General features: G+C 42.2%; 1 long non-coding RNA gene and 1 pseudogene across 2 annotated transcripts; one reads left to right on the top strand and one right to left on the bottom strand.

Moving 5' to 3' along the window:
• Window positions 1-1,757: 1,757 nt before the first annotated feature.
• LOC18022723 lies at window positions 1,758-15,401 on the top strand (annotated as a pseudogene).
• A 719-nt stretch (window positions 15,402-16,120) lies between these two features.
• LOC112088596 lies at window positions 16,121-18,309 on the bottom strand. 2 transcript variants are annotated; one of them, XR_002900542.1, is made up of 6 exons: window positions 17,937-18,309; window positions 17,248-17,746; window positions 17,058-17,155; window positions 16,881-16,959; window positions 16,666-16,758; window positions 16,121-16,381 (listed from the first exon to the last, which is right to left on the bottom strand). It is a non-coding gene; the product is annotated as an uncharacterized LOC112088596 (long non-coding RNA). The 2 variants fall into 2 exon arrangements; XR_002900541.1 differs by having other exon boundaries at window positions 17,248-18,309.
• Window positions 18,310-21,268: the final 2,959 nt, after the last annotated feature.

The raw sequence follows: 21,268 nt of genomic DNA, 5'->3' as shown, positions 1-21,268 counted from the left end.
AAGGAAATTAAGAAATCTTTCGGGTCTCAACAACCACCAAAATAAAAGGAAACTCGGTTTCTTTCCTTGTTTTAACCGACAAAGGAAGCTTTACATATATATATATATATATATAGTCTTTAAGACTCTCTATCCATGGGTTTCTAAATTGTCCATGATGAAGAAGTTGAAGTGTATAGAGGCAAGTAACCAAACTTTTTCAAGCCTTCCTTTTGATCTCACTGTACTAATATTGGAGCGCCTGTCTTTGAAAGACAACATTCGCGCTTCCATTGTTTGCAAAACATGGCTAGAAGCTTGTATTTCCGTTCGTGCTAGGGAGTACCCGACACCATTGCTTATGCGTTCCCCTTGTAGAGAAGAATACGAGCTATACGATCCATCACTCAATAAAACACATATTTGCAAGTCATCCCCTGTGTTAGGCGGTTCACACATTCATTGTTCTACAGACGGTTGGTTACTTGTGCGCCATAGAAATTTCAGAGATACCTTCTTTTTAAATCCATTTACGCATGAACGCATTGGACTGCCTTGGCCTGATATGGGGAGTAGTCTTGCACTAGCTTCCTCATGTGCTCCTACGTCGAACAGTTGTGTAATATTCTCTGTCTCCGATTTCACCGAGGGATCCATCACCATCAAAACATACCGTCTTGCTACTAAAGTGTGCACTTCTTTCAAGTTCCCGCATCGTTTGCCTTGGATATATGGAGGTTTCGAACATGTTGTTTTCTCCAATGGAGTCTTCTATTTACTAGCCAGAAGGGGTTGGTTAGGGATGTTTGATCTCTCTACGAATTCTTGGGATCTTCTTCGTCGGCCGCCTCCTAAAATTCCTGGAAAATACTATCGGTTTATGACTGAGTATCATGGCGATATCTTCCTTATATACACGGACATGAATGAACTCACGCAACCAAGATATCTTAAACTAAATCTTACAAAGCGGAAGTGGGAGGATGAGAAATTTTCGGGAGGTTTAACGTTTTACCTAAGCTTCGTGTCTACTTTGACAATGAAGAGGGACTTCGTGCATACCCACAAAGTGCATCAATGTACGGGGTATAATATCTGGATAAAACCACCCATAAATGTCTCATACTTGTTCACATCTTAGTGAATTTCATTATTCGTATTTACTTTGTTTCTGCTTTTCTTGGATATTTGTACAATGTGTTTTGGTTTAAACCTCTTTGTTTATTGTTTTATTATTTATTGACAACCTATTTACTTAGGTTCTTAATGACCGCATGTTGAAACTGTGTTTCACCGTTTTGGTTTCATTCTAAAAATGCCAATAAGGCCAACTTGGATAATGAGTAACTAAATTTATTGATGTGTTTACTCAGTTGAAGAGACCTTACAGACGAGTTTCTTTTCAAAGCTACATACTCAGTTACCAAACCTGATAATATAAATTTTTAAGATATCAATAAAATATATATGTTATAATCATGATATTGTTAGTCTAACACTCAAAATCTTAGGAACTTCATAGTTCATAGCTCTTTATAGATCATCTGATGGCTTCCCATTTGGTTAAGTAACTCACCTAGCCACCTTTTTGGCTTTCATTTTGAAATCAAAGGATCAGTCATTCAAGTTGAATGAGCAATTGACACTTTGATAACGAGTACCTAAACTTATTGATTTGTTTACTCAACACAAGAGAAAAAACACAAAGACCTTCAAACATGAATGCAACTCCATTACCAATTTTTTTTTAGCCAAGGTCATTAACCAAACCTTCAAACATGAATGAGATCGCTCCTGTTCACGAAGGTATTGAATTGGGGAGCGTTAAAGTTCCATTACGAAGGCAATCTCTGAAGCTTTTAATAGATCCGATGCTCAAGTTGAGCAGCTTCTGAAAACGGTATGTTGAATGTGCTTGCTTGCTTTTATAAAGTTCTGAAATTTTTTCTTTCTTGTTGATGTTTACTGTGTCACTTGTCGAATTATATAGGAACTAGCAGACTTGTGGCTTGTAGTAGCAGAAAGCCGTTCCTCTCAAGCTATGGTTTTCAACTTCAAGCCTAAACCTTTGACTATTGTCAAGGTTTTTGATACATTTCGACAAATTGCTAAGGTACATTGAAAAGCCCTTATGATGTTATGGTTTTTGTTAGGCTTTGATTGATTAGGAGTGGGACTATTATCACAGGAAAGTGGAAAAGATAGTGTTGGTGTTGGATTTAGCCAAATCCGGCCCACGTTTTAAACCAATCATCGCACATACGTCTATGGGCTTTAAGGCCCACAAACTTAACCAAAAGAGGATCTCGCAAGGATATTCGGTAGCATGCAACAGGCTACGAGGATAAGGAAAAGTGGATAAGAGAAGATCCCGAAGATCTCGGAAAGGAGGAGATCAAGTCATCCCGGAAATCTCGTAGTAGTTCGAACGACCTACCTAGTATAAATAGTACTTCATTTCCATGTAAAGGATCATCTAATTTTCAGCTAAAAATCACTTGTAAACCATTTATATTATCAATACAAATCCAATTCATCGAGCTTTGTCTTTTACTTTACATCGATCTCATCTAGAATTCTTGCCCATCATCTTCTTCACTAAAACCAAACACTAAATCTCTGAGTGTAGATTTTAGGATCCACATTTTGGCGCCGTCTGTGGGGAAGAAACAAAGAAATTCTTACACCTGAGACCGATCTCAAAGACAAGTAAGAACGAAATGGATCCAAAAAATACCGAAACATCTGGTCCAAAGACGAGCTCTGGCCCCGCGCTAAACCCCAGTACATCGGCTCTCCAACTTGGAGATGTCGAAATCACTGGAGCGCAGAGCTCACCGCGTCAGAAGCAAACAGGTGAATCGAGCGTCGTAAATCCGACACCCAGCTCGACTCACACTGCTACCACAAGCGTGACACAACCTGGCGGAACAACCGCGGTGTCTCGCTCAGAGTCCAGACCGCCAATACACACGTACTCGCGGACCTGGACAAGATCCGGAACCTCCCAGGCCGGATCCACCAGTTCGGACCCAAACGAACCAGCCCGGACTGGATCGTCCCAAACGATAACCGGTGACGACCTGGCAGAATTCCGAAGGATGTTAGCCTTCTTAGCCGAGCAAGCCCGCGAACAACGGGCTATCCTCGCACGAAACGAGAAAGAAATAGCCAACATCCGAAAGGAGCGGGCACAGCCAGCTCCAACCGACGACGAGGACCCGGACGATCTATCCGAAGAGGAAGATCTGAATCCGACGCCAAGTCCACTCCCAACAACTCGCCTGGAGTTCGAACACCTCACACGTGGCGATCCATCTGTGCAGTTCGTCACTCCGCCACGGAGCAACAACGCTCCTCTGTTCAGTGACGTGACCAACCATCTGCCTGTTTTCGGATCCGGACAAGCAGATCACGAAACCCCGGCGGCTGACGATCGTCACGATCCGTTGTTAACACCACCGCTCTTCCGTGGATCGCACGGTCGTAGTACGAACCGTGCCAATCCGCCTACAGACAGGTGATCTAACGAAGAACGAGCTGCTGACGACACTTTCCAAACCGGAAGTCAGCAACAAGGGAATGCGCGCAGTAAGAAGCGCGCAGAGGATCCCCCAAAGATCATAGATCCGCGATCTATAAATAACTTCGACGCACTCCAGCGATACATCGAAGCAAATAACGCCGAGCTAAAACGTATGTACGCCGCAGTACATAAAGCGACAAGCACGGCTCCAGACATAGATCGCGTGTTGGACGAAACCAGAAGGACTCCCTTCACTGATCGCATAGCTAACGCTAAGATCACACCGGGAAAATGCGGTTCCCAGAATATAATGGAACAGCAGATCCCCTAGCTCACCTCCGAGCTTTTAGGCTCTCCGTAGTCCGAGCTCACCTCAATGACGAAGAAAAAGAAGCAGGCTACTGCCGTCTCTTCGCCGAAAACCTAACCGGATCCGCCCTAGAATGGTTCGCCGGACTAGAGGAAGGGTCCATAGACAATTTCCAAGAGCTCGGCTCAGCCTTCCTCAAACACTACTCAGTGTTTATAACCTCCAAGGCCACAGAGGCCGACCTCTGGACATGCAGACAGAACCACCAGGAGCCCCTGCGGGCTTACTTGGCCAGGTTTAAAGAAATTAAGTCCAGGATAGCCGATTTGAACGAGGGAGTAGCACTCTCTGCGCTCAAACAAGGACTATGGTTCGACTCACCCTTCAGACAAGAGCTATCTGTTCGTTGTCCAGAAACAATAGACGACGCGCTCCATAGAGCCGCAAGCTTTGCCCAATACGAGGAGGAACAAAACATCCTCCGAGAACAGTACGAAGCAGGCTTGCTAGTACCTAGCCCTGCCACAACCAAAAAGGAAGCCAAAAAGGTGCCTGGTGGTAAAGGGATACACGCTTTCACAATCGGTAGCTCGTCTAAAAAAGAGTCGAAAAAAGAGAAAAAGTCAACCTACGATGCGAGCAAATTCTGCACTCATCACAATAAGAAGGGGCACTCTACAGAAGAATGCCGCACAGTCTTAGCCGAAAAGGCTAAACTCGCCGCGAACCGCGAAGGCCGCGGAACAAGAAGGGGAGCCCGCAGGGAAAAACGAGGAGCCGGAGAACTCAAAAACGTCAAGTAAGAAAAGAGACCGAGCTCCCACGGATGAAAATCCGAGCTCTCCTCCCCCCGGCCCCAAAAAGAGAATAGATCTCATATTCAGGGGAATAACTCGGTGCGGAGGATCCATGAAGTCGGTAATTTCACCTCCACCCGCTCTTAAAAAAGATGCGAAACCGCAAACTAGCAACCAGCTTGTGGAAGCTCGCAAGTCTGCAAAACCGGAACTTCCCAAAATTCAGGGAATCCTGGAACTCTTCGAGCGACCTAAGCCGAAACGAATAAATTTCATATCGGGAGGCTCCAAACACTGTCGAAATTCAGTGAATTCGATAAAAGCCTACCAAAGAAGGGTCGAGACCGATATGCGGGAGCGCGCTCCCCTACAAGGTCCCAACCACAAAGTAGTTTTTCTGCAAAGTGAAACACTCGATCTAGACAAACCACATGACGACGCCCTAGTAGTTCGTCTAGACGTAGGGGGGTGTGAGCTATCCAGGATTATGATCGAAATCGGGAGTTTGGTCGACGTGTTATTTTACAATGCGTACAAACAAATGGGCTTCGGTGACGACATACTCTGCGGCACCAGATCGCCGTTAACTGGCTTCGCAGGCGAAACCACCTATTCGATGGGCACTATCACGCTCCCGGTAGTAGCCGGCGGAGTCCTACAACTAACAGTATTCGAGGTTGTAGACCGCTCTGCTCCCTACAATGCCATACTGGGGAGGCCATGGCTCTATAATATGAGAGCAGTACCCTCCACATACCATCAATGCGTGAAATTCCCAACCGCCGAAGGAGTCAGGACAGTCCGCGGAAGCCAACGGGCTTCCAGAAATTGCTACATGACAGGACACAAGCAGATTGAACAGTCCCCTTTGTAGCAACTACAGAAACAAGAAGAGCTCGCCGAGCAGCGAGCAAAACGGGGAAACGACCCCACAACTCGCGGTCCACGCAAGGACCTCGTCATCCCAGTCTGCATTGACGAAAAACACCCCGACCGAGTAGTCAACATCGGATCAGAACTCTCGAGTTCTGTCCGCGACGAACTCATAAAATTCCTCAAGGAGAACATTGCAACCTTCGTATGGTCCACAGAGGACATGCCTGGGATTGACCTACAAATAACTTCCCACGAACTGAACGTCAACCCGACCTTCAAACCCGTCAAACAAAAACGCCGCAAGCTCGGTCCAGACCGAGCCAAAGCAGTAAATGACGAGGTGGACCGACTACTAAAAGTCGGTTCAATAAGAGAAGTCAAGTACCCAGATTGGTTAGCCAATCCGGTCGTGGTTAAAAAGAAAAACGGAAAGTGGAGAGTCTGCGTAGACTTCACCGACCTAAACAAAGCATGTCCGAAGGATAGCTTCCCACTCCCTCACATAGATCGATTGGTAGAAGCTACGGCAGGACACGAACTGTTGTCTTTCATGGATGCCTTCTCAGGGCACAACCAAATACTCATGAACCCTGAAGACCAGGAAAAGACCGCGTTTATAACAGACCGTGGCACATATTGCTACAAAAAACGCGGGAGCTACTTACCAGCGCCTGGTCAATAAAATGTTTGCTAAACAGCTCGGTAAGACCATGGAAGTCTATATCGACGATATGCTCGTTAAGTCTTCAAAAGAAGAAGACCATGTTGCACAGCTCAAAGAATGCTTCGCAATACTGAATCAGTACGGAATGAAACTCAATCCAACCAAATGCTCGTTCGGAGTTCCATCTGAAAAATTCCTAGGTTACATCGTAACCGAAAGAGGAATAGAAGCAAATCCTAAGCAGATTGCAACTTTCCTTGAAATGCCATCCCCCAAAACCACGAGGGAAGTCCAAAGGTTAACAGGGCGAATAGCAGCCCTCAACCGTTTTATTTCAAGGTCGACTGACAAATGCTTACCCTTTTACCAACTACTAAAAGGGAACAAAAAGTTCCAATGGAACGATGAGTGCGAAACAGCGTTCAAACAACTCAAGGCATACTTGAGTGAACCGCCCATACTAGCCAAGCCAGTCGAAGGAGAGCCTTTGTATCTCTACGTAGCGGTATCTCCAGCCGCAGTAAGCGGCGTGCTCGTTCGAGAAGAACAGAACGAGCAGAAACCCATCTACTATGTAAGCAAAACGCTAGTAGACGCCGAAACGAGGTACCCTGCTATGGAAAAACTGGCTCTGGCGGTCGTAATGTCCGCCAGAAAGCTACGACCATATTTTCAGTCACATTCCATAGTAGTGATGACCTCCCAACCCCTTCGCACTATATTGCATAGTCCGAGCCAATCCGGACGGCTTGCGAAGTGGGCTATCGAGCTAAGCGAATATGATATAGATTACAAAATCCGAACCTGCGCGAAAGCCCAAGTCTTAGCGGACTTCGTCATCGAGCTTACCTCAGATCCCGATGACGCATCACAGTCTAGCCAGAAGTGGACACTCCACGTAGACGGAGCGTCGTCAAAACAAGGATCAGGAGTTGGAATCAAACTGGTTTCCCCAAAAAACGAAGTCCCTGAACAGTCTTTCAGACTAGGGTTCCTGGCCTCCAACAATGAGGCCGAATACGAAGCCCTCATAGCCGGTCTCAGGCTAGCCCTCGGGATCGGAGTTCGAGAAATAAGCGCATTCAGCGATTCTCAGCTCGTAACCAGCCAATTCCATGGCGACTACGTAGCAAAAGACGAACGGATGGAAGCGTACTTAAACATCGTACGCCAAATAGCAAATCAGTTTAGCTCGTTCGAGCTAACCAGAATTCCTCGGGGGGAAAATACCTCCGCCGACGCCTTGGCAGCCCTAGCATCCACCTCTGACCCGATGGTCAAGAGGGTGATTCCCGTAGAAGGAATCGAAAAACCGAGCATCGACCTAGCTCCCAAGGCAGTCAACGTAGTAACCACCTCAGATGAGGCCGGGCCATCCAATAGACCGGGGCCAGGAGCCACGACTAACCAGCCCGACAACTCGATCGGTGCACCGCCCGATCCCGAGAACCAGTCCACTCATCCAGAGCCCGAGCCTGAACTGGATGACTGCGAAGAGTTCCTAGACAGACCGGACTGGAGAACTCCTATCATGGAGTATATCCAGAACGGTGTAGCTCCCACCGACAGATGGGCAGCAAGGAAATTAAAGGCTCAAAGTGCTCGATACTGCACAATGGAAGGTAAACTATACAAGCGTAGCCTGATAGAACCTTACCTCTTGTGCGTGCACGGTATCGAAGCCCTAACAATTATGGCCGAAATGCACGAAGGAATGTGCGGAAGCCATTCCGGAGGACGAGCTATGGCAGTCCGCATAAAAAGACAAGGTTATTTTTGGCCCACTATCATTGCAGACTGCGAAAACTATGCCACAACGTGCGACAAGTGTCAAAAACACGCACCAATGATCCATCAACCAGCTGAAAAGCTATCTTCAATGTCCGCACCCTACCCATTCATGAAATGGTCAATGGACGTAGTAGGACCATTGCTGGTCTCAGGACGCGCTAGAGTCCGCTTCCTGCTCGTCCTAACTGACTACTTCACTAAATGGATAGAGGCTCGAGCTTACCAGCAAATTACCGGATCAGAAGTCAAAAATTTTGTCTGGAAAAACATTTTCTGCAGACACGGCCTTCCTTACGAGATCGTAACAGACAACGGGACGAACCTAACTTCAAGAAAATTTACAAGATTCTGTAACACTTGGAAGAACAAGCTCACATCTTCCACACCCCGATACCCACAAGGTAACGGACAGGCAGAAGCTGCCAACAAAACGGTCCTAAGTAATCTCAAAAAGAGGTTGGATTCAAAGAAGTCTCGATGGAGCGACGAGCTACCCGGGGTACTTTGGGCGTGTAGGACTACGCCCCATCGAGCTACAGGAGAAACACCTTTCTCTCTAGCCTATGGAATGGAAGCCGTTATTCCGGCCAAAGCATCGGTACCGAGCATCCGTCGGACTTTTTGTCCGGATAATGGAGAACTCAACGAAGAAATGCTAAGAGATCGGCTAGATATGATCGAAGAACAACGAGATCGAGCCATAGTCCGCATCCACAATTACCAGCAGGCCGCAGCTCGCTATTACAATTCCGGAGTCAAACACCGGAGCTTCAGTATTGGCGATCTCGTGCTACGCAAGGTATTCGACAACACTAAAGAGCGAGGCGCCGGCAAGCTAGGCACAAACTGGGAAGGCCCGTACAGAGTCACCGAAGTAGTGCGCAGCGGCGTATACAGGCTCGCAAATAATAAAACCGGAATGCCAGAGGCAAGACCATGGAACGTTATGAATCTCAAGCGTTACCATCTCTGAGCATTGACAATAATCGAACTACGTTCAGGCTTGATCCCTTGACGGGGTACGTAGGCAGCTCGACATTGAGTCCAGCCACTATCTCTACACACTCGAATACTTTGTAAAAATGTATGTAACCAAAAGTCTTGTGAATAAAAACCCTGATTCCAAACACTCTCTTTTGATCTCTTCAAACGATCTCACAGCTCGAGGCTCATAGCCCGCTAAGTATCGATTGAGCCGAACAATCTCAGCTTAGTTCGCTGCTAACTTTAGGTAGCTCTCCAACGACCACCAAAACGGTCTCTTAACTTATAGATTACGGTCCGCTAACAAAGAATCAAACAAAATATAGCAATTCCGTCGTTCGCAATAAGTTATCAATAAAACGGTCTGTTAAAATGATCGAACAGCTCGTAGCTCGCTGAGTGACTTAGCGCTTACAAAATAAAGTTACTACCACAGTTCGTTACTCGCAACCTAACACTATGATACGATCTCCATAAGCGATCACATAGTAATCACTTCGGCACTACCTAAACGAAAAGCCTTTTTGAAATTTTTTCTATGTGTCAAAAGACAATCGAGCAAAACGATAACTTAGACGAAATTGAAAAGCAAAATCAAAAGCAAGCATAAAATAGCCCCCTCCAGGCAACCAAGTATGGATTAAAACCCTCCCGGGAAATAAGAGTACCAAAAGTGCGAAGAAACAAAATGAAAAAGCCTTACAGGCAACTGAGTTCATAAAGAAGAAAAAAGAGAAATAGAGGAGGGGCTAAGGAAAAAAGGAGAATCACTCCTTTGGCTCGTTCTCGCCACCCTCCTTCTCCATTGGGACCGTTGAATCATCCGCCAACTCATCACCGCATCCAGCCGCAGCATTGCTTCCAAACTGGTCGAGCCCTAAGGGAACCTGCGACACCGGATCGACCTCCATCGGCCTCACGGACGCCTCTGAAATCTGCGAAAGATCAAGCTTTGCGAGAGAGAAGTCTGATACCTCCGCATCAGCGTGTTTCTGAGTGAGCTCAGGAATTTTCTCCTCGAGGCGAGCTTTCTCATCTGGAGCAGTAATAGCTCCGCTGATTAGATCCTTAATGAGGTCCAAGTTGGACTCAACCTCCTGGAGCTCAGCCTCGCATGCGGCTTCAACCTTCTTCTTCTCCCACTTATCCTTGAGAGAATAGAAGATCGCCAGATATTTCTCGGCGAACTCCCGCTTCGCCTCTCTAACAGCCCGCCTGACCTTCGCATCGACCTCCCCCTTGAGACCGCGAACCTGTTCGGCCAAATCATCAGCACGCCGGCTTGCAGAGTCTGCCACCGTCTTCGCAGACCGAAGCTGGGTCTCCAGACGCTTCTCCTTCTTTTCCGCACTCTTGACCTTGGAGGAAAGGTCGAAGACAGTCTTCTTCATGTCCTCGAGCTCGTCGGAAGTAGGCATGGTCAAAGACTTGTCTTCGAGTATGGCAGAATACTCGTTGACAGCCTCGAGAGCCTGATCATAAGAGAGCCTGTTAGTACGAGCACACATTTAAAAAAAAAGAAAAAAAAACGAATAACTACGTACCCGGCCGTGAGCTGCCATCATCTTCACATAAGCGGCATGCTCTGCCATATCCCGAACCGGAGGCAGCACGCAACCCGGAGGCTTGAAGTGCCGGAAAATGAAGGCTACCCCCTCCGGATCGTCAGCGATCGGGCACCCTTTGGTATGGTTGAATGTCCAACCATACGGGATCGACCCACCTGACCCGTTCGAGGAGTTCGACCTTCTGTCCGGAGCTGGGTCGTCCACCCTCGGCTTCTTGGGACGCGAAGTCCTCTCAGAATCTCGCGAACTAAGCGAGATAGCCCTCGATGTGGGGTCGGCGGGAAGACCGGTGGCCGGAGTCTCGTAAGCCCCAGAGGCTTGCTCAAGTGCGTCGCTCACAGTGCGACGGATCTCACCAGTGCGAACAGCTCCCGAAGTCCCAGCTTGAGCCCGAGTCTTTCTTGCCTTTTCGGCCTCGCGAGCTGATGGCCTTCTTGTCATTTTTCCTTTAGAGGCTTTGCGGATCAAGGAATGGTGCGAAGTGCTTGAAGAGGTTGCGTCCGGAATTTCCCGACAGCTAGTACCTGAAAACAAAACGACGGAGTATTTAACAGTCTGACAGATTGAAAGTATAACTAAAGGAATATGAAACGGTTGGACTAACCAATCGGGATCTGGTGAAAGTTGGCCGGACGATTAATGGACGGCGGGTTCAACGGATCAATTTCAGGCTCCGGAGCAATAGCAGGCTGCAGATTATCAGTTCCAAGAGCGCGACGGATCCTTTCTCTTGTAAAGTTGGGCCACGAGCAATCACCGTCCTTCAAAGCAGCGATCAGTGGTTTGTCTAGGCCGGTGTTCGTCGGAACAACTGCGGAACAAGAAAAGCAAATAGTCAGCAACGAGCTTACTAACCTAACAAAAAAAAATCGATTAAGCATCCTAATGCTAACCAACTCTCGGAGCCCAAACTGTGGGCAGCCGATTAAAATCAAAAGATCCGACAGAGTGCGCGTTAATCCGGAAGAAGAAGTATTTCTCCTTCCAACGATCATCGCGAGCCGGGATATCTTCGAAAACACTTCGAGTCTTTCGAGGAGATAGGTAGAAAGACCCCGGAAAAGAAGAATTGCTCTTGATAGAGCACATCCTGTGGAGTTGCTCTACTCCGAAGGGGATTCTTGCCTCGGCGGCCCTAACCAGTAACGCCAAAGCGTGCCGGACAAAATTAGGGTTCATTTGGGGAAACGCCAACCCCAAATCCGCCAAAATTGTGAGAAGACTCGAAGGGATGGGGAAAGAAATACCGCATGCGTCAAAAAACGGAGTGTAGGCGATACTGTAGCCAGCCCGAACCGTCTTTGGAGTCTCTCCTCTATCCGGGACGACGAGCTCGATTGAAGAAGGAATGTCGTGGATCCGCCGGAAACGATTTAGGTCGTTGGACGAGACGATCGAGATGGTCGGAATATCTGGGTGCTCCATTGCTGAATTTCGGTGAAAGGAAGTTTTCTCGGAAGTTTTGAAATGAAGTCAAAAACGATATTTCTCGAAATAAAAGAGCTTAAAACAAACAGAGTAGTTAATGAAAAAGAAGGAGAGAAGTTACCTTGAAGCAGAGTGGGAAGCGTGCAGTTATGATGAGAAGACGTGGGAAGTTGATCTTTATAAAGTAGCACTTATGATCGCTATCGAGATTGACGAAATTCTCGCGAGAATCGGATCTTGACCGTTCATCTTAATCTGCGAGCAAGATTTCATTATATCTCATCATGATTTCGTTATATCAGTAAGATTCGAGCACATCGAATCAAAGAAAATCTTAGCCTAGGCGGCTAAAAAGATCTTGACCCTCAATTTATGGAAAGCTCGATCTGGGCCGTACAGATAAAATCGCGAAGAAGAGGGAAAGTCGAAGCTTTCTAAGAATAGTCCGCCCCTTTTAGCTCGCATCTCACTAAATGGGCTGGGGGGCAAATGTTGGTGTTGGATTTAGCCAAATCCGGCCCACGTTTTAAACCAATCATCGCACATGCGTCTATGGGCTTTAAGGCCCACAAACTTAACCAAAAGAGGATCTCGCAAGGATATTCGGTAGCATGCAACAGGCTACGAGGATAAGGAAGAGTGGATAAGAGAAGATCCCGAAGATCTCGGAAAGGAGGAGATCGAGTCATCCCGAAAATCTCGTAGTAGTTCGAACGACCTACCTAGTATAAATAGTACTTCATTTCCATGTAAAGGATCATCTCATTTTCAGCTAAAAATCACTTGTAAACCATTTATATTATCAATACAAATCCAATTCGTCGAGCTTTGTCTTTTACTTTACATCGATCTCATCCAGAATTCTTGCCCATCATTTTCTTCACTAAAACCAAACACTAAATCTCTGAGCGTGAATTTTAGGATCCACAAATAGTCAGAGAAATAAGAAGAATCGGATTACAGGACTTCTTGTTGAAACAACAGACTGTGAAACTCTTTACTTAACTCGTTTACTTGAGGTATATGTATAGGCTCGTTCACAATTTTTTTTCTTCTGTTCATTCCTCTTTAAGGTTCCTTATTCGAAACCCTGCAGGGAAATTTACGGTTAGGGTTCTCGGGTAAGATTGTCTTAGCTGCATTGGGACAAGCCGCTGTGTATAATGAAGAGCACTCAAAGCCACCACCAAATATCAAGTCTCCTTTAGAAGAGGTTTCACTTTCTCTCTCTCGTCTCTTTCATTTTCTTGTATCAAAATCTATTCTTTATGAGCTCTGTGACTTACAATAGATCCATCTTTGTGTAGGCTGCGAAGATTGTTAAAAGAGTATACAGTGTGCTTCCTGTCTATGACATGATTGTTCATGCTCTTCTAACCGGTGGTGTGTGGAATCTTACTAAAACTTGTAACTTAACACTTGGTGTTCCAATTAGACCCATGCTTGTGAAAGTAACTAAAAGTATAGATCAGATACTCAATAACATCGAGGGCACCGTTTCACTTGCGAATACAAATATGATGGAGAACGTGTGCAGGTGATAATGTATTGGTGTATACTTCAAAATCCTGATGAATATTTATTCCTAAAACAGAGTTTTTATGTTTTTGACACTGCAGATACATTATATGGAGGATGGTATATTCGAGATATACAGTAGAAATGGTGAAAGAAATACTGGCAAGTACCCTGATGTTGCTCGTACGTTCAGAAGGTAGACTTGTGAGTATCACTTTGTTGAAAAGATTAGAAAGAGCGAGTCTTTTCTTTCTACTGAATCTAGTGTAATCTTCTCTGTGCAGATCAAAGAAGGCCTCTGTGAAATCTTTTATTCTGGATTGCGAGGTTGTTGCTTTCGACAGAGAGGAAAAGAAGGTTCTTCCCTTCCAGGTAACTCATTATAGCAAAATAGCCAGGTTCTGATATTTAAAGTGTTTAGGTTTTCATGTTTCTTGTATTATTTTCAAGATTTTGAGCACTCGAGCGCGGAAAAATGTGAAAGTGAGTGATATCAAGGTTGGCGTATGCATCTTTGCTTTTGACATGTTATATTTAAATGGCCAACAACTTATCCAAGAGAATCTTGATATTCGCCGAGAGGTTAGACATATATATATATATATATATATATATATAATATATATATATATATATATATAATATATATATATATATAATATATATATATATATATAGAGACATATATATCAGTAAATTCATAAATCTTTGGTTTCATTTTAAAAGAAACTGTTATATAATCATTTGTATTCAAGCAGGAGCTATACAATTCGTTTGAGGAAGATCTTGGGTATTTCCGGTTTGTAACTGCTCTAACATCAAGCGATACTGATGATATAAAAGAGTTTTTCGAGGCTTCTGTTGACATCGGGTATATATTTATGACACTTCTCTGTATCTTCTTGTAATCTTTATAATATGTTCCAGTTCTTGATCTATATAGTGTTATTTTTGCAGCTGTGAAGGTTTGGTCATTAAGACATTGACCTCGGATGCAACCTATGAGCCTGCAAAACGCATTTGGCTAAATCTGAAGAAAGACTATATGGACAGGCAAATAGTACTCTTATTCAACAATTTGGTGAAGTAGAAATCGAAAGATAGAGGAGTCTTAAACTGACTGACACTTAATATTTTTATGCAGCATTGGGGATTCTGTTGATCTTGTACCAATTGGTGCTTTTCACGGCAAAGGCAAACGTGCAGGTGAAAACAAACCCATTCAAAATGTATACATTTTGACCCTATTGGTATGTTGTTGTTAAAAAATCGATACGATTTCCTTTTGTAGGTTTATTTGGTTCATTTTTATTAGCTTGCTACGACAAGAAAAAGGAAGAGTTTCAGAGCATTTGTAAATTAGGTCAGTGTTATATATGCATTAACATTTTCTTGTATGGTCTGTTTTCAATACCTTAATTATATACGGTTTGGGCTACTAGGTACTGGATTTTCTGAAGCCGAGCTTAAAGAGCTGTATTCTCTTCTTTCCTCTCATAGGATTGCTAAACCACAAGTAGGATATTTCGTTCTTCGTTCTTCTCTCAAACCTTTGCAGTGTCATATATGCATCTTGACTGAGTTCTTCTTGATTGTAATGTTTCAAAACTATCTAGCATGACTATCGTGTTGGTGACAGCGACAAACCACATGTTTGGTTCGAGCCCACTGAGGTAGGATTATGTTTTGCTTTGCTTGTATTACTATCTGGAAAAATCTTATGGGTCAAAAGTGTGTTTTGCTGATGCTTTTGCTTAAAGGTATGGGAAGTGAAAGGAGCTGACTTGACAATTAGCCCTAAGTATGGTGCAGCCATAGGCATTGTGGTCCCTGATAAGGTTTTACTTATTTGCCTTTCTTTTGAAATTCTTTTCCCTTTTCCTATTTTCAGATTGCTGAGATGTTCCAAGCTCAGAAAAATAATCATCCAAGCAATCAAGACGAAAGTGACGATGATTGAACAACTGGTCTCAGAGCATAACAGTTTCTCCTAGATAGCTCACATCTTTTGTTTTAGTTTTCGACAATAACTGCTTATGTTTTCAACCATTGTCGTCACATGCTACAATTAGAAATCAAATGGTGCAAATGTATCTTCTTAAGGGTATTTTGATCATATTCTTGCAGCTTTCGAGAACATGTGCAACGCCTTTCTCTTGAATGGTTATATTATACCAATGTTTGGTATTAAAAAAGGTCTCGTGGATAGAAACAAGATCTTTCTTCTCAAGCTCAGGCTCATTGATCACCTTTTGTGGTCAAAAAACAAGAGAAAGAAAATCTTTCCTAATTTGAAAATTCATTTGATCGGGTTTGGATATTATATATGAATATAAACCGAGTTCTGACCAAGTTTTGACTTTCGAATGTTGGTACTTATTTAGTTTGATTAATAATTTATCGGCTAATCCGGTCAGCCTGAACACAGAGTGGATTGATTATTCAGTTTCAATGGTGCAACGAACAGAAATTCCTTTTTTTTTTTTTTTTTTTTGTATTCGATAAAGTTCACTACATATATAAAATCTCCATCCTCTCTCACATATTTTATATCCATATATTCAGTTTCAAAGTAAAATAAAACCGTATATACTTAACCACAGATCTCAGATATTTTAACCTATATCTATGGTTTATACAAGGTCGATGATGAAGCAGAAGAAGAGTGCGGATGCAAAACAAATAACAAAATTTGGTCAAACCTTCCCTTTGATCTCACAAAATCGTGTCTGTTGAACACTCAAGAATAACACTGAACAAAACAAAATTGAAAAGCATTGTTTGCTACAATGAAACTACATGTACTTAGATTTTGTTGGTGATGTTAGGGCACAGATAATATCAACTTCAGTTACCGGTGGAGGCAAATTCGATGACACCGGTTGAACCAAATCTTTCTCTTATGAAAAAATATAATAGGAGCTAAGGCCATCTCCATCCCTGATATCCAAAAAGAGGATCTTAGCTTTATTTAATCAATATCTTTTTAATTTTTGAATAGTGAAGAACTTAATGTTATTATGCCCCTCCAACCCTGAACTTAATTAAGGGTTCTTAGAAATAACAGATTTTTAACAGATTTTAGGGTTTAGTTATAACAGATTTTAGAAATAACAGATTTTTAAGCATAACCATTGGTCTCTATCTGCTATTGTAAGGAAGAGTCATAAAGTTAGTTTTCTACAGAATCTTGGTAAAGAGAAAACTAATTCAAGAAAGCCAACCTGGTCTGCAATTACATGATGTGGTACAGTTAGATTCCAGGATCTCACTTTGATTTCCCGAAGAGAAGCACGTGCAAGTCCAGTTGCTTGCGCCTGGAAACAGAAACTTCATCTATTTAATTGAAACTCACACCATTTTTACATATGTTTCTTGCTTATCTCTGAATCTCACAAGCATTAAAAATATGGAAGGAGTATAAACTAAGATACTAGACCTCCATAGCATTGCTGAACTGATATGAGGCCCAAGAGAATCACAAGCGCGGTTTCCACTCTCATCTTCATTTATATTTGCTGCAGAAGGAGGAAATAATTAAATTGCTTAGTTCTTTGATAGCCAACAAAAAGAACGAGTGGAGATTCATAAAGACAGAAGATTGTTAGAAGAAGACCTTCATGTCGGATTTATTGCTTCTACTCAAAGTAAGCTCAACTCCCAAGTACACAACAATCCACAACAAGAATAATAGAGAGGTAATATAGAATCAACCTGAAAAAAAATAAACGTTAGATTAGAGAATGTTGATTAAGAACCAGATTGCAAGGAGTGGTGAATTTTTATAGAAATTAAGGTAAATATACAGTGGAATGTGAATGAAATGGGTTGGTGAACAGACATCCAAAAGATTCTAACTCTGTTGCACCCACTGGGAACAAAGCTCCAAGATAATCCAACAAAAAAACAATATTCTATGACCTGGTCAGACAACAATCAAGAAACTCATTCTTTTGTTCATATTACAAAGATATATCGATAGCTTCTTAACAAGTTTGACGAAAATTTAACAACTTGGAATCAGTAAGACCAAAAGCTTCTTTCCACAAGCAACATAGGTTGGGAGTGATGGTTCACACCTATAAATAAAGCTAGTGGCAACTTATAGTTAAACTTAACATAAGTAGTATCAAAGAATACAACATCATTGAAACTCAGATAATCATCTCTGCTCTTAGCATCAGCCCAAAACAGATTTCTCAACCGTTGCTATTTCTTTTTCTATTTGCTGTAAACCAGAAGAAGCTTTAATCTCTTTGACACGAGCTGATGCTACTTCAACATCTTTCCTCAATGTATAAAAATCTATCAAACAATAAGAAATCAACCTCATCAATCATCTTACAATATGGAAACAAGAGAAAAAATCAAAACGCAAGTAATCAAAACATCTGTAAATTGAACAATTTCAAGATCCAAAATCTCAAATTGTTGGGGAATCCAACAATTTCAAGACCAGAAAATCCGAAGAAGGTATCTTGCATCTGCCACTCACGCCGAAGACCAGAAACGTCGAAGAAGGAACTGAAAGGGAGAAATGAGACGACTGGTCGAAGAAGAGCGATGGGGAAGTGAAAGCAGAAGTGAGAGACGAAAAAGGGGGAGAGCTTTTGGTTGGAGAGAATCTCGCCGATTCGTCGGTGAAAGAAAGCAAAAAAAAACACTTGTGTCGCGGATATAATAAAATGAAATCCGAACTGATGAGAAGCTTGACTTGATTAACGGCTCCGGTGTCGACGATTCGAGTCGGGGATTCGTGTCGAAGAAATGGTCATCGTCGAGGCTCTGTCCTTGGTCGAGAAATGCCCTTGAAAATAATTTGTCCCCACATTTTTCCAAAGCCGAATCAGAACATGCCATGATACTTGCTTGATACCGATTCATCAGAGCACTTCCATTGAGGGCTTATAAGAAGTTTATGGCACAGATACATATGGGCTGAGCCTTTTTAAATTATTAAAAGAGGTCCAAAAGTTAACATACAGACGTTTAGTTAATATACTTTGAGAAGAGGTTTATAGGACACGTGCAATATTGTATTGGCCACGTGTTTTTCTACTTTTTTGAGGAAAAATCCCACTTTTGTTTGCCCGATATCATCTTCTCGATAGGAAACAAAAAAAAATCGAAACCTCATTCTTTCCGGCGATCTCCGGCGATTCTGCGATTATTGAACTCCTCGAAAAGCCATTTTGACAACGAAGACAGGTGTTTGTCGACTCCGGTTGCGAAGGTAATCGTCTGTTTCTCTTATTTTTTGTTTTAGCGAGTAGAAATTTTGTTGCTGCAAAATTAGGGTTAGTGTGTCTGGGGATTTTTGGGGGTTTCTTCATGATCTCAAACAACCGATATGGTACTTAGTGATTTGCATTTTTTGGACCACCAGTTACCCTCAATGATATCAATGTTCTAGAACGATCACCTGTTTTTGATGACATTTTGGAAGGTCGGGCCCCAAAAGTTAGGTACTTTGTCAACGGGAATCAGTATCGTTTGGCATACTATCTCACCGACGGAATTTATCCGAAGTGGGCAACATTTGTCCAATCTATCCCGGTTCCCCAAGGTGAGAAGATAAATTATTTGCTCAAAAACAAGAATCTGTCCGAAAAGATGTCGAAAGAGCTTTTGGAGTCTTGCAGGCACGATTTGCAATTGTTAAAAATCCAGCTTTGATATGGGATAAGGAAAAAATCGGAAGGATAATGAGAGCATGTATCATCTTGCACAATATGATAGTTGAAGACGAACGAAACGGATATACGCTAGAAAATATTGCAAAATTCGTTCATGGAGAAGGAACCAGATCGTCTCAAGTGGATATGCAATATTCTACAAATAGGCCTACCAATATAGACAATGTGATCGGTATTCGTAATGATGTTCGTGATAGAGAGATACATTATCGTTTAAAAGCAGATTTAGTTGAGAATATATGGCAGCAATTTGGAGGGAATGGCAATTATAACTAAATTTGTATTTGTAATATCAATAAATATTTTGATTTTCATTTCATGTAAACCAGTTTGTGTTTTTTTCAAAAAAATGTATGTTTAAATTAATTTTTACGAAATAAAATTTTTAAATATAAAAAAAATATTATTATTTTATTCCTATGAACTCTTAAAATCGGGTTTACTGATGGACACAAATTAAAACACAAAGTTCATCACTGTACACATACTTTAGAAATATTAATAAAAAAATTGTTAACAACCCTAAATAGGGTATGACTGCTGGAGATGTTCTCAGTATCACTCGAAAAATACCTGGTTTTAGATTTTTTTAATTATTTTTAAACTCAACAAATTAAACTGGGCCCACCTATGATACTCCATTCATATCGCGATGGAGATGCCCTAAGGAATTATCGACATGGTTTGTCCAACAAGGAACCGATAAACAAATGCACTAATTAAGGAATAGCTTGAACGCTGCATTTGGATTTTGGAGAAGATAAATGTTAGATTTTGTTACATGTTGTATAGATTAGTATCAAACTTTTTTGAAGGAAAAATCATTACCTTTGATGATGTGGGTGTGAATGAAGATAATTCTAGTGAATTGGCAAGAACATCTCTCTCTCTCTCTCTCAGATATATTGAAAAAACAATCTCTCATCACCAGAAACTGCGTTGAACGTTATAACCACACCCGCACAAAAGTTATGATCCAAGTCCCCCTTGCTTTTCTCCCTATTGCACTTCTCTTCCCAGAATCTTCTTGAAGTTGATCCAAAGAAGTGAAACAAGAAGAAAGGCGAGCAGGAGTTTGATGATTCTTTGCAGATGAATTCTGCGGCAGAGCAAGAGAGAGTAGTGGAATCAGATCACAGGCAGAGCACCCAGTGCCATGCCTAGTCTTATGGAAGCCTAATTAAGGCAAATCATAAAAGATATTGTTGTTTTATATGTTTAAATATGTATTTTATTTATAGAATATTTAATGTTAATACTATTATAATTTCTCAAAACAAAACGAAATTTTAAACATCATAATATTTTTATTGTAGTTGTGTCTCAAACACTTATAGAACTCCATAATGTTTTTCTACTATATATAACAAACAAAATCATATATCTTACATATTTGGCTAAAGCTATAAAAATGTAGTTCTTAAAACTAGAATAAATTTTGGTGGCCTAAAGCAATTAACTTTGTTGATACATGCAAGGCACGGCTCTCAGAGCACCGGATCATTTCTATATAGAACAAAAAAAAGAAGTAAATGCATTAATAAAGAACCTAATCCTCTACTTTTTCTCATTCCACTGTTTCTTGTGATGCTCTTTGTTAAGAGAAACAGTTTATTTTATTTCCTAAATTACAACACTGATTTGGTTCTGAGACTCTCAGATTTCAAAGCAGCGTAAAATCGAAGCTCAAGAACAGATTCCTGAGATCGCCAAATTGCAGAGAAAATATCTCTAACAACCAAATGAACGAAATACAATTCGATAAAGCTAAACAGAATTACAATTCTACTTTTGTACTCTTCATTCTTCTGCTACGACCGTTGACCAGCTTGTTCACGTCAGCACTGACTTCTTCAACGACTAATCCAGCTCAGCCTCAGCTTCTCCCTCTTTCTCTGTACTTGATCCCTTCTTCCTACGAGTGTAAACTCTCAATGGCAATGGCCTATCACTTCTCTTTGTGATAACAAAAAAAAAAAAGGAATCCTGTTTTGTTTGATGGAGTAGAGTAATTTAATTGCTCTGCATCAGAAGCAACATGTAGATGGAAATTGATTTGATCGAATTTTAGATATTTTGTAGGGTTATAAATTGTCGTCTGAAAAGTAATTAAATAATTAAAAGGGCGTGT

Source organism: Eutrema salsugineum, unplaced genomic scaffold (assembly GCF_000478725.1).
Source record: "Eutrema salsugineum unplaced genomic scaffold, Eutsalg1_0 scaffold_14, whole genome shotgun sequence".
Classification (NCBI taxonomy): Eukaryota; Viridiplantae; Streptophyta; class Magnoliopsida; order Brassicales; family Brassicaceae; genus Eutrema; species Eutrema salsugineum.
The sequence above is the reverse complement of the archived record's forward strand: the minus strand, read 5'-3'. Positions and strand labels throughout refer to the sequence as shown.